This window comes from Chiloscyllium plagiosum, unplaced genomic scaffold, assembly GCF_037043375.1.
Source record: "Chiloscyllium plagiosum isolate Xiang-an unplaced genomic scaffold, Cpla_swu_hap1 HiC_scaffold_36, whole genome shotgun sequence".
Taxonomy (NCBI): domain Eukaryota; kingdom Metazoa; phylum Chordata; class Chondrichthyes; order Orectolobiformes; family Hemiscylliidae; genus Chiloscyllium; species Chiloscyllium plagiosum.
This window is the reverse complement of record NW_028270174.1, coordinates 35472238-35487309: the sequence shown is the minus strand read 5'-3', so window position 1 is coordinate 35487309 and position 15072 is coordinate 35472238.

Below are 15072 nucleotides of genomic sequence, written 5' to 3'. Positions count from 1 at the left end.
ACGTTGAATTCCTTATCTGTTAATTTAGTACACAGGAAGTAGTTTGCTTAGAGTCCAAGGTTAAAACTGCAGTTGATTAGCATTTAACACATATAAATGTCAGATTCATCCATATCATGGGATCTCTCACATGCTAGCAAATGTCCTCATAGTAAATGTTGATGTTTTCCTGCTCGCTGTCAGAGATGTCTGCATTTCTGGTTTTTTAACTTGCCTCTGAGCACATAAGACTAGATTAGATTAGATTACTTACAGTGTGGAAACAGGCCCTTCGGCCCAACAAGTCCACACCGACCCGCCGAAGCGCAACCCACCCATTCCCCTACATTTACCCCTTTACCTAACACTACGGGCAATTTAGCATGGCCAATTCACCTAACCTGCACATTTTTGGACTGTGGGAGGAAACCGGAGCACCCGGAGGAAACCCACGCAGACACGGGGAGAACGTGCAAACTCCACACAGTCTTTCGCCTGAGTCGGGAATTGAACCCGGGTCTCCGGCGCTGTGAGGCAGCAGTGCTAACCACTGTGCCACCGTGCCGCCCACGAAGTCCCCTGGAACTTACAGTTAGAAATCCCTCCTTTGAATCCAAGCATAGAATTGGATATTTCCTAATCAACCTGTTCAAGGATGTTATTACACACCTCTAGAGTAGGCAGGACTTGAACCTAGGCCTCCTGGCTCATAGAGAAGGGCACTACCAGTTCTCTGCAATGACCTTACAAGCATTGAATTACAGAATTGAACCCAAAATAAAATGATTTCTATTATTTGAATCAGCAATGTTAAAATTGCAGTGATGCGAAACAGCAATATGTTGCCATTTAGTAAGAGACAAATGGCACTAAAAGGAGACACACACATAAAACACATCAATCCTGGTATACTCTATATACATGTCATCAAGCAGATTTATCACACTCAGCTTGATGGCACTTTTTCTTTCTGTGTCACAGGATTTCATTTTTCCATAGTTCACACTCACAAAAGATTATGATTTGATTAGATTCCCTACAGTATGGAAACAGGCCCTTTGGCCCAACAAGTCCACACCGACCCTCCGAAGAGTAACCCACCCAGTCCCATTTCCCTCTGACTAATGCACCTATCACTATTGGCAATTTAGCTTGGCCAATTCACCTGACTTGCACATCTTTGGACTGTGGGAGGAAATTTATTATTCTTGGGTTTCTAACAAAGGCTTTCTAATATATTAAAGTCTCATGTATTGTCATGTCTTCCAAGATAAAACTTTTGGAAATTGGACCTCACAGGTTGTCAGATTGTTTTAAATAGTGAATAAAATAGAAATTTCTCTCAGTCGATAAATGTAAAAATGAAGCTCTAATCTAAAACAACATAACTGATGCAAAATACACCTCTGATATTCAATACCAAGCAAGAACTCATTTTGATAATTTGATCTGATACCACACAGTAATTTTATGAAATTATTTTCCACCCACTGATAAGTGAAAGGAAAGAACACTAAGTAAATAGCTTTACAACATATTTTGATCTCAGGAGAGATTATTAGACTTTTTTTTCAAAACATATTCAAAATCTAGTTATCTACTGAAAGAATGAAGCATAAGATTCCACAGTTTTTCTCAGGGAAAAGAATGATCCAAGAGTCAAAAAAGCAACAATCTTTGAAAACTTCTTACACACTAAAACACAGAATCAATTGAAGTCAAATATGAAGTAATGGGAATATCATGATTGATTATAAACTCTAAGTTTCACACTATGTGGCATGTACAACTGAGACCAATCTTATAAATTGATTTGGCACTCCACTCTGCCTTTATGTCATCAACCCCAGTCACAAGGTCCTTCTTAATTCCATTTTCATTGCAAAGAATTCCAGCTGCTGGTCTAAGACTTGGGTGGCACGGTAGCACAGTGGTTAGCACTGCTGCCTCACAGTGCCAGAGACCCAGGTTCAATTCCTGCCTCAGGTGACTGTGTGGAGTTTGCACATTGTCTGTGTGGGTTTCCTACCACAGTCCAAAAATATGCAGGTTGTGTGAATTGGCCATGCTAAATAGCCCATAGTGTTCGGGGATTGGTGTGGACTTGTTGGGCCAAGGGGCCTGTTTCCACACTGTGAGTAATCTAAGACTTCGGTGGATCTCCAGTCAACAAAAGTACATAAACAATCTGAGTCCAACAAGCACAGTTTTTACGGAAGGTGGCAAATTTTCCTCATCTCCATTTATGATTATCCTGTAATCAATCTCTGTAATCTTCAAATAACAGAACAGTTGCTACAGCAGATTCTCAATTTCTGGATCTCACCCTTACCCAGCCTGTCTGTACTGTACTACTGGAATCAGCACCTGTGTTGAGATGGTTCTATATTCCTTTATGTGATTTTAACAGTGTTCTTCTCCCCAGAAGCTATGCTTTTCAAGCCCAGTTTCAGTCTTAGTTTCATGAGAAACTGAAAGGATCAGATTTCATTTTCAGTTTCTTCTCTTATTTCTGTTTTCAGTTAGGGCCTATCTTAAAAGATACAAGCCTTGAAACGACAGATTCCATCCATCCAACAATGGCATACTGGGGACAGTTGGCAGAATTCAAGAATCTGTGTGTCCCAGAGCCTTTTGTTGATAGATGCAATGGAATGAACAGTAAGGGAATTGATTCCATGAGCATTGCAGGTTGTCATGATGCAGAGGTGCCAGTGCTGGACTGGGGTGGACAAGGTCAGAAGTCAGACAATGCCAGATTACAGTAATACAGGTTTATTTGAAATCATAAGCTTTCATAGCATTGCCCCTGGTGATTTAAAACAAACCTCTTGGCCTATAACTTGGTGTCATCTGACTTCTGACACATTCCAGGTTTTTACAGACCAAATCAGGTCATGCACCTCGCTGCTCAAATTCTCAGGGGACTGTCACAATGTTCTTACTTTAAGGAAATCCTCTGTGATTAATAGAATTGTGATTAATTGAAGACTTCAATCTTGATTTTGTTTCCATAAAATAAATACAGAAAATGAGATAATTGGTCGATCATTTAAGGCAATGATGAGAAAGGTCACAGTATCTTCAAAATTATTTATCTCAACTGGAGTGGATGCTCCATCGTTGATAAGTGTAAGGTAAAAGGATTTTTAGTCTCATGGGGATATGAGGAGCAGGTGGGAAAATGTAGTTGAAGCAGAAAAATCAGCTGTGGTCACCATGGAATAGCAGAGAAGGTTGTTCCAACTGTTTGATATTATAGAATGAACCTGAAACATAAACATAATCCACGGCCTTTTCTTTCCTCTTGCAAAGCATTTTGGTTAATTCCCTCTCACATGTCTCCTAAGCTCACCTCTAATAATACCTCTGCTCAGTCTCTCCCTTTCCCAAGCCCAACTGACTACTCTTGCTTGTTCCTCTACAGATCCTTGCTGAAACCCTAAGTGCATGTCATTCTTTCACTTCTCTCCTATCTCACCCAATGTGCACACCTTGCCCATGAGACCCAGGTCATGTTCTTTCAATCCTACTCCAACTGATCTGCTGGTCCCCATTCTAGCTAAGATTATAATGGTTCTCTTTCATCCCTCTTTTGTTTAAAGGTCCATTTTCAAACCCCTCCTCCAAAAAGGTCACCCTTAGCACTTGAAAACTACAATCATATCTCCAACCTCCTTTTCCTCTCCAAAATCCTTAGATGTACTTGAATCTCTGAAATCTGTACTCATCTTTCCCAGAACTCTATGTTTGAATCCTTCCAGTTGGGTTCTCACTTCTGCCACAACACTAAATTAACTATTGTCAACATTTGCCAATGTAAAGGTAACAAAGGTGAATTACTGTTCTCATTCTTCTCAACCTGCCAGCTGTATGAGTTATCCATCTATCTATTCATATATCTGTCACATATACTGGGAAAGATATAGTGGAATATGCTTTGTTGCCACAGTACAGCACCATTTTTGAGTTACAAAAAGCATAAAAAGAAATTACATACAAGGAGTTCATCTTCTGTACAATGGGTCTACAAACACAGCTCCAGGACTTTTGCAAGGCATCCTGGGCCTCAAGGAGTCCATACTTCTTGCACCACCATCTCACAGCCGAAGACCTACTGAGTCCACTCTATGTCCTACCTCAGGCACAAGTCCACTTCCGGGCACCATGACCGCCGCAGCCAACTTCTGGTCGAACATCACCACAACCGACGACCCATCGAGTCCTCAAGCCCACGCAGTGAGGCTACTGCAGCTTCTTTCGGGGCACTAAGCATTGCTGACCCACCGAGTTCCTGAGTCCAGGCTCCAGGCCCACTGCAGCCAGTAGTCCTCTCTCCAGTCATGGATCCCGTTGCAGCCGATGCCCTATTGGCACTGCTCCAGCTTCCCCATGACATCAGAAGATGAGGAAATGAAATAAATGAAGAAAGAAGAAGATGAAAAATGAGAGAGAGGCTCAGGAGTCCAAACACCATCTCCCGTGCCGGCATCACAATCTGGATGGGACGTATTCACCTTTGACATGGTTCCTTTCCCACTGTTGGCCAGCTGGTGGGACTGTTCTTAAATGTTTCCCTTAATTTCTACTCATCATATCCAGAGTCTTACTTGCAATGTCTTCTCTTCCTCCTGTTGTGGGGAAACTCACCAGAGTCGGGGTTCAGCAACAGAGTTTATTGTACAAAGAAATACCCGACCTCCGGGGAGACAAAGACACCAACAGCACAGTGGTCAACTGTGATTCTTCTCTCAACCCAGAGCACATGTCAAGATAGTTTTATACATTTTGTAATACAATAGGTCAGTGATGAGGTTATTGTTTTTGTAACATAGTTTGTTTATTGCAAACATTGCAGAATCGTTGATACTTTCGGTGCAGTCATTGTTAGTTCCAGTGCAGCCTTTGTTAACTCCACCATCTGCACGGAAGTCCATTGCTGTATTAATGGACGCTAATCGCTCTTCCTGAGAAGGATGATTACTGCAGCCCTGACTATTAGCACTTTTTATTGAGTCCTTATCAAGCTGATAGCATTTCTATCAAAGGTGTTGGCTCTTCCTCATGTGTATTCTCTTCCACCACCCGCCTTAAACTAATTAACTCAGTTGTGAGTGCATTGTGCCAGCATTCTGGTGGCCCCAGGCTGAGTCTGTGTTTGTTCTGCTGTCTTTCACCATATTGTGGTCTGCTGGCCATCTTATGTCAGGTGGCCAACCTATGGCTCAGCGGCTATCTTGTGTGCCTAGTGTCACCCTGCCCCATGCCATCTCCCATTGCCCGAAACATTGATTTTCCTGCTTCTTGGATGCTGCCTGACCTGCTGTGCTTTTCCAGCAAAACTCTAATCATGGGTGCCATTACAGTGACCACATATGAACTGTCTGTCGGCAGTCACATTCAAGCACACCTGCTCGCTGCAGGTGCAGGTAAACTGTCCCCTGGTGACTGTACAGTGCTGATAGGTGGACTTTGTCTGGATGATTGAGTCATTTTGGGGAACCAGGGCATAAACGATCCCCATCCCTGCCCAGTGAAACAGAGTGGGTAATTACCCGGTTTTAAATGGGTCTTCCCTTCCGTAGGCTGGGGGGCTTGGCCCCTTAGGCTGGTGGCCCTGTTCAGCTGTACACATCTACCCTGGAGTCCCCGCTCATATTTTCCTATTTGCCCTTTACATGGCGCTCCCGAGATGTCTACTGTATACAGGTTGCATGAAGTCCACTCTGGGGTGGCCACAAATAGGGACTCTACTGATCTCGCCAGTGGGTAGCAGATAGTTCAGTTCCCATGTAGACTTACGTGGGTTTTATTGAAGAGGTTATCTTCAAATCCTGACATGCTCCCGACAGTCAGGACATTTAAACACAGTGAAATACGTACAGGTATATACATTTTGCAGTTAAAATGAAGTTATCAGTCAAAGTCTTTGTTTTTGTCAGGAGGTGCAGTCATGCTTCTGTGTCGTTTGTTCTGTTGTATTGGGTTTTTGGTACTCACCCCGGGATGACTGTCTTGTCTGCCGTTCCTGTCTGCACCTGGGGAATGGTCAATGACATTAGTTTGGTCACAGGAGTTTTAAACGGTTTTAGTTGGGTCCAGTGCTTCCATGTGCCTTTTCCTTTAATATCCCTGCAGGCCCAAGTGTCCCCACTTATTACCATGTCGTATGGCACATTCCATTTTGGTTTGTCAGGCAATGCTCGCACCAGGACGTGGCTTCCTGCTGCTCGGACCTCAGGGAAGACTTCAGGTTCCCCTGCCTTGTCCTTTTTGTCCTGTTTGTCAACTACAGATGTCCACATCCCTTTCAATTGTGGGCTTAATTCTATGCTTTATCAGTGAATTCTGTCTTTTAGTGGACACAAATCGGTGCCACCTATGATTATTGTCTCTGGCAATTGCATTGGTCGTCCGGTCATTAATTCATACGGTGTTAGCCTGGTTACCTGATTCATGGTGGCTCTTAATTTCATTAGTCTGGCTGGCAGCACTTCAGCCCATGTTCTGCCTGAGGTTTGCATAGCCTTAGCTAAAGTATTTTTGAGCATTCTATTCATTCTCGCTACCGACACTGAGCTCTGGGGGTGATAGGGAATGTGACATTCTTGTCCAATGCCGAGTAATTGGCAGACAGTCTTTATGACCTGGCCTGTAAAATGCATCCCTTTGTCGGAGTTGAATTAAAGGGTACCCCCCCGCCTCGGGATTACTTCCTCCGCTAATAGTCACAATGCACCTAGCCACCGGGTGAATTGGTCGGTGATGACCAGGCAGTACATTTTCCCATGGGAAGGTGGTATCAGCCCCGTAAAATCTATCTGAAGGTGTTCCCAGGGTCCCCTAGGTCTGGGCTGGTATCCCATCCTAACTTTATGGGTCTCCCTGGGTTATGTTGTGTACCAACCATGCATCTGCAGCAGTACTTGGCCATGTCTCTTCCCATTTCCTTCCACCACCACTCTCTCCCTAGGCTTGCTATCATGGCATCTCTACCTGCATGGGAGAGCCCGTGGTGCAGTTCGAGCAATGTGTTCTGTATACACGCTGGTGCTACCACCTGGTCTGCTCGCCTCCAGACACCATTCTCCCCTTTGAATGCCCCCTGCAGTTTCCATAGCTCCCTCTCTTTATGCAGGGTGCCCTCCTGTAGCTGCTGAATTTGGATAGCATCTTTTGCTAATTCAATAATGGTTATAGAAGCCTCGTTAATGGTTTCTTGTTCTAGGGCTTTCTGAACTGCTCGGTCCGCTGCCTGGTTTCCTTTGAATTTTAGCCAATTTGGACTCTCCTTTGCTGGCGCCTTTTGATGGGCTTTTAATTTTATTACTGCAGCATGTTTTGGCTATTCGTTGGCACGCAATAGCATCAGAATTCTTAATTGGTGTCTGATAGGGGCTTCCCACACAGTGGTGAACCCTCTTCTACCCCATGTCACCGTGTAGTCATGGACTACACCAAAGGTATATTGACTGTCCGTATATATGTTCATGGTTTTTTCTTTTGCTAGTTCCAGTGCTTTGGTGAGTGCTACCAGTTCTGCTACCTGTGCGGACTGACTTCCATCAATCCTTCTGGACATAATTGTTTCTAACTTATCATTTATCACAACCAATCCTGTTCGGGGTGACCCTGCTACGTATTTTTGTGACCCTTCCATGAAGAGGGTCTCCCTGGCTGTGTCTCGGGGCGTATCCTTTATTCTCCCCCTATCTTCATTCCCATCTATCTCCCCACAGTTGTGCGGTTCACCTGTGTCTAGAATTCCCTCAGCTGGGTTTTCTCCCATATCTGTAACTATTACCAAGGACCGACTCGTAGTAAAAGAACTGCCTCCCACTTTGCTCTTCTCGTATTGGAGACAGCCTTCAGCTTCCCTGTGTTTAGTACCTCTACTCGGGTGTGTTTAGTGTGGAGGATGACATTCCCTGTCACTACTATGGGTTCACTTAACCCTAACAGCCCAAGCAGCACAATCTAAGGCTGCTATGATGACTACTGACCTTTCTGTAGTTGAGTAGTACCCTACGGCCTTCTCCTGCTACCATGGTCTTGGGTGACCACTGCGGAGTAAAATCCTCCCTCATTATTATATTGGATGTGAAAATCCGTGCTGGGATCTGGCAGCCCTAGCCCAGGGGCTAATATGAGTCGAGTTTTAAGCTGACTGTATGCCTCCTCCTGTTCTGGCCCCCAGGTTACAGGCTTCAAGGTGGGCTTGCCTCCTTTAATTAATCTCTGGATCGGTTCAGCCAATTTTGCAAACTTGGATATAAAGCTCCGACTGTAGTTGAATAGCCCTATGACCTTTCTGACCCCCCTGACTGGGGCAGGTTGTGGCATCTGTTGGATTGCCTTCCTGCGGTCGTTGGACATGTCTTTAAGTCCCTGGGACAATGAGGTGTCCCAGATATAAGACTTGAGTTTTGTCAATCTGTGCCTTTGTGGGGCTGACTTTTAACCCTACAGTTGCTAATTTCTGCAATACTAGACATAAAATTTCTGCTGTCCTGACTCCGACTCTGAGGCAATTAGGATATCATCTCCATATTGGAGGGCAGTGCTACCCTCTGGTAAATCTACTCTCTTCAGAATGTCGCTTATCACTCTGTGAAAAATAGTGGGCTGTTGTGGAACCCTTGTGGCAGGCGAGTCCATGTGTACTGCCTGTTCCTTACTGTAATAGTGAATTTGTTCTGGGACTCAGTGTAACGGGATGTCAAAAACAGTAAAAATCTTGTGCTCAGGGGCCAAGCCATTTAAGATGGTGGAGGGGTCTGCTACAATGGGGTGCAATTTGGGGGTGACCTTATTTAGTACTGTATAATCGATGGTGAGCCTGTAGCTCCCATAAGGCTTTATTACTGGCCACGTTGGGGAATTAGTTGTACTTGTGGTTTCCTTCAGAATTCCTGTTGCACTATCTCAACAACTGCTTTTTCTGCTTTGGGTTTTATTGGGTATTGCCATTGGGGCTTATGCTCCGGTCCAGGAACCCTTATCGGGTCTATGTTAACTAGACCTGTATCTAACTTTGTTTCTGCCCATGCTCCGGGGACAAAGGCACAGATGGCTCTGAATCCTCCATTTTCGAGGTTCCAGTCCTTATTGGTGGCTGTAGCCGCTTTAATAGTTTCAAGGTGACTTGTAAGTTTCCCAATCTCAGTCTTTCAACCGTCCTGTCTAGGCCAAATCAATTTCCTTTTTGCAGAATTGATTGTAACATTATATTCTCTCATGAGATCATTGCCCATTATGGTGCCCTCATTATTCTGGCATTCAGAGAATTTCATGGGGATATATGTATATATATATATATATAGTTTATTTCTACGAGGGTAGTTTCACTTAGGTATGCTAGCCAATAATACTGTCCCAGCAACATCTGTATGGCTGTAGTAGTCTTCTAGCAAGGTGTACTCTCTACCAGTGGGACTTCTCTACCCTCCCAGCCACCACTACTGGTCGGCTGGGAATGCTGGCTCAAAAGGATTTGCTTTCTACCGAGACTCCTCTAAACCACCACCACCCCCCCCCCCCCCCCCCCCAGTAACATGGTTTAATAACTACTCTGTGCATCTTGTGATCCTCATGCTATTTATTTTGTTTTGAGCAATTTTCTATTAGGCCTGACATTTATCCAGATTGGTACCTATGAACCTTCCCTCTTTCTCAATGGTCTATGGAAGATCTCTGTCATATTCTAACCACAGCCCCCTCTCGGATAATGCTGATATCTTCCACTGTGAATACTAGCAACTGATTTTAATTTGGCATTATGATCAGGCTCCCCAACACCATTCTCATGATCTTTCCTGGACTCTCCTTACTATTGTCATTAAACTGGACCTTGGTCAGTTGCTCTAATTGACAATTTGAAATGTCAGGGTGTCTCTTCCCATGGAAGAGTGCTCTATCGGCGTGCCACTGATCCAAGATGGGATGTGTCCTTACTTACTCTGCATGAGGTTCTCCCTCTACTGTCATGAGCTGGGTTAAAGTCATCCAATGGGGTCATGCCAAAATCTTTCACTGTTGTCATGGCGGGAGGTCAAGATGCCAGAACATCTGATCAACGTTTCTCCAATATACAATCCTTGGGCTGGTTGTAATCCCTTGGTTTCCACTTCTGTCTGTTGCTAATAGCTGGTGGCTGCTATTCAATAGTCTAGCCAATTTTTTGTCAGACCTAATTTCTCAGGCTGTGCGTGAATCCAGAATGTCCAGTTTTGGGTCCATGGTCACTTGACCACATACTTTGTACTCAAAAGCAATCACTTATTTCATTCATGCTTTGAGGATTTCTTTCTTGCCAGGAACAATTCAGGGGCAAACCTTGTGAATTGATGTTATGAGGAAAATAATGGTAGGGATGGTTTAATAACTACTCTGTAACGCACACACGATCTTGTGCATTATGGAAAAGTATTGTTCCAGCACTTATGTGAATTTGCATAATACCCTTCCAGGGAGCCATTTCTTTCATTACAACCCTTAGGCTATTATTAACATCTACCTTTCATAATAGTGCAATGGCACTCCCCTTTGTTACGTATTTTTGTTTCTGGATATTTTCTAACCAACTTGGTCAGACATGTTCTTGCATTCCCTGAGAGCAGAGGGGAACTGAATCTAACCTCCATGCTCAGAGGCAGAGAATCATTGGACCTTTTATGTATACACTGTGAAGCATGCAATGGCCAATGCTGGCCTGATATGATTCTAATCCATAATGATCCTCATGCCCAAACAATTTGTCAGACCTAATTTCTCTGTCAGCTACAGAGAACAGTGAACACTAAGATCAAAATGATTACAAAGTTTCAGGGGAACCAGTTATAACCAGCCCGAGGGATATGTATTGGTGAACTATCCGTCAGACTTTCTGTCATCTTGACCATCTGACTAAATGCACTTTATACCTCCCAGCATGGCAACAGTGAAGGGTGATGGCACAACCCCACTGGATGATTTCAACCCAGCTAATGACCCCATTGGACAAAGGATGCAGAAAATTCTGGAAGTTGGGTAGCAAGGGGGAGATAAGAATATAGGCCTGGATGCCATCTCCTCAGTGAAGACTCAGTGAAATCTCAGTGAAGATTCAAACTGGCCCAGCAGCAGAGCTCTGACCATCTGGGGAGGGAGAGAGAGAGAGAGAGAGAGATAGGAGATCTTCCCTGACCTGTGGGACCCACTTTCAGGGAAGAGAGCCAACCCTCTGTCAGAGAGCAAGGAGATTCCTTCGGCCCAGCTTCAGACATGTGGATCATTGAGGGTAATATCCTTTCTCAGATAGGTAGAAAGTAAATGTTGTGGGAATTGGGTAAATGCTCACATTGTCTTCTAATAAGGAATAGTTTGTTAATAAGAGCAATCCTGTGACCATCCAGGATCAAACCGAATCCTGTGTTCCTTTGTCTAAGTCATTATAGAACATATAATATAGAACATAGAACAGTACAGCACAGAACAGGCCCTTCAGCCCACGATGTTGTGCCGACCATTGATCCTCATGTATGCACCCTCAAATTTCTGTGACTATATGCATATCCAGCAGTCTCTTAAATGTCCCCAATGATCTTGCTGCCACAACTGCTGCTGGCAACGTATTCCATGCTCTCACAACTCTCTGTGTAAAGAACCCGCCTCTGATATCCCCTCTATACTTTCCTCCAACCATCTTTAAACCATGACCCCTCATGTTAACCATTTCAGCCCTGGGAAATAGTCTCTGGCTATCGACTTTATCTGTGCCTCTCATTATATTGTATACCTCAATTAGGTCCCCTCTCCGCCTCCTTTTCTCCAATGAAAAAAGTCCGAGCTCAGTCAACCTCTCTTCATAAGATAAGCCCTCCAGTCCAGGCAGCATCCTGGTAAACCTCCTCTTAACCCTCTCCAAAGCATCCACATCTTTCCTATAATAGGGCGACCAGAATTGGACACAGTATTCCAAGTGCGGTCTAACCAAAGTTTTATAGAGTTGCAACAAGATCTCACGACTCTTAAACTCAATCCCCCTGTGAATGAAAGCCAAAACACCATATGCTTTCTTAACAACCCTGTCTACTTGGGTGACCATTTTAAGGGATCTATGTACATGCACACCAAGATCCCTCTGTTCCTCCACACTGCCAAGAATCCTATCCTTAATCCTGTACTCAGCTTTCAAATTCGACCTTCCAAAATGCATCACCTCGCATTTATCCAGGTTGAACTCCATCTGCCACCTCTCAGCCCATCTCTGCATCCTGTCAATGTCCCGCTGCAGCCTACAACAGCCCTCTATACTGTTAACGACACCTCCAACCTTTGTGTCGTCTGCAAACTTGCTGACCCATCCTTCAATCCCCTCATCCAAGTCATTAATAAAAATTACAAACAGTAGAGGCCCAAGGACAGAGCTCTGTGGAACACCACTCACCACTGACCTCCAGGCAGAATATTTTCCTTCTACTACCATTCGCTGTCTTCTGTTGGCCAGCCAATTCTGTATCCAGACAGCTAAGTTCCCATGTATCCCATTCCTCCTGACCTTCTGAATGAGCCTGTCATGGGGAACCTTATCAAATGCCTTGCTGAAGTCCATATACATCACATCCACAGCTCGACCCAAATCAACCTTTCTAGTCACATCCTCAAAAAACTCGATAAGATTTGTGAGGCATGACCTGCCCCTCACAAAGACATGTTAATTGCATTTAATCAAGCCATGCTCTTCCAGATGGTCATAAATCCTATCCCTCAGAATCCTTTCTAACACCTTGCAGACGACAGACGTGAGACTAACTGGTCTGTAATTGCCGGGGATTTCCCTATTTTCTTTCCTGAAGAGAGGAATTACATTTGCCTCTCTCCAATCCTCAGGTACGACTCCAGTGGAGAGCGAGGATGCAAAGATCTTCGCAAGTGGTGAAACAATTGCATTTCTCGTTTCCCAAAGTAGCCGAGGACAAATCTGGCCCGGGCTTGGCGACTTGTCAATCTTAATGTTTGACAAAATTTTCAGCACATCAGCTTCCTCTATCTCTATCCATTCCAGCATGCACACCTGAAGGGCATAGATAGGATAAATAGACAAAGTTTTTTCGCTAGGGTCGGGGAGTCCAGAACTAGAGGGCATAGGTTTAAGCTGAGAGGGGAAAGATATAAAAGAGACCTAAGGGGCAACTTTTTGACACAGAGGGTGGTACGTGTATGGAATGAGCTGCTAGACAAAGTGGTGGAGACTGGCACAATTTTAATATTTAAGAGGCATTTGGATGGGTATATGAATAGGAAGGATTTGGAAGGATATGGGCCGGGTGCTGGCAGGTGGGACTAGATTGGGTTGGGATATCTGGTCGGCATGGACGGGTTGGACCGAAGGGTCTGATTTCATGCTGTACATCTCTATGACTCTATAAGTGTTTTTAAGGTATAAACTAGCCGACGTGTCTAAAGCGTGGATAACAGGTGGTGTCAGGAAACCTGTCCAACAAAAGGGCACAGTCAGAACATTTTCTCACAAAATCAGCTCCTTATGAATAATGTTTGATTGTGTTATTTGAGTTTTTGATCTGAGGTAGTGTGTGAGTGTTTCTTACAGTATACCTTCTTGAACTCTCTCTATGAACTTCCCAAATGATGACTGAAGCTATAGAGTGTCTTGAGGGTTTCATGAAATACACATCGAAGTAGTTATGTAATTCCCTGGAATGCTGGAATGGCTCGTTCAGACTATTTACTGGGCATCGTTTTCTTGTGAATGTGAGGAGAATGCTGAAAGGCACAGTTATGATTTCCTCTGTGAGACATTAACCTGGTCTGTGCCTACTTCAATCACCATGCCGTGGTTGAGCGTTCCCTCACAATGTCAATGGTGTACAGGAAAACCTACATCTCGGCTGAAATCAGATTTGTGAAGCTGCCTCGATATTAATCATCGGTATGATGAGGTGAGACAAGGCTTTCATCCCAATTCCCATTCACTTCCCCTTGGCTCAGGCTCCTTCATGCCACATTACCCTGCTTGTAAGGACAATCACTCTTACTGACCTCTGGAATTCGTTTTATAAAATTTTTCTTGGACCAAAGCTGTAATGGTGCCTGGTTCAAGTGAACCTGGTGACTATCAAATTGGAAATCAGCAAGCAGCTTATTGCTGAAAAAACACCATTATTTTCATACTCTCATAAACATCTTTCATCATTGTTTTTTGATGATTGAGATTAGACTAATGATGCTGTATTCAGTTTGGCTTGAATTTGTATACTTCCTATGGGCAGGATACACCACAGTAATACAGGTGGATGCAGGTGTCATAGTTGCACTGGAACAGCTTAGTGAAGTTTGCAGCTAGTTTCAGAGCACAAGATTTTAACACCATATCAAGGATGTTGTCAGGGCCCACAACCTTTGTAATATACAAAGCATTCAGCTGTTCTCTTGATATCAGGTATTTTCATAGTATGCTCTCTTGATATTAGGAATATTGGTAGTGGTTTTTAGAGGTCAGTCATCATAGCTATCTCATTAATGACCTTCCCTCCATCATAAGATAAGAATTAGGCTGTTGTTTGACAATTGAATAATATTCAGCACAATTTGCATTTCCTCAGATACTGAAGAAGTCCATGTATAAATACAGAAAAACCTGGACAGTATCCATGCAAGGGCTGACAAGTGTCAAGTAATATTCACACGAAATAAATATCAGGCAATGACCACCTCCAATAAGAGAGAACTTAACCATTGTCCCTGACATTCCATGGCATTAGTATAATTGAATCCTCTACTGTCAACATTGTGGAGCTTCCCTTGACCATAAACTGAAGTAGACATAGAAAGAGTGTGGCTACAAAAGCACATCAGAGACTGGGAATCTAATATCGAGTAACACACTCTTGACTCTCCAAAGCGTGCGCACCATCTACAAGGCACAGGAGAATGATGAAATACCGCCACTTGTCTGGGAAAGTGCTTCTGCAACAATATTCAAGAAACCTGACACTATCCCAGATGAATCAATTCACTTGATGAGCATCACATCAACAAGTGTTCAATCCCTCCATTATTGACACTCAATGACTGCAGTTTGTACTATCTACA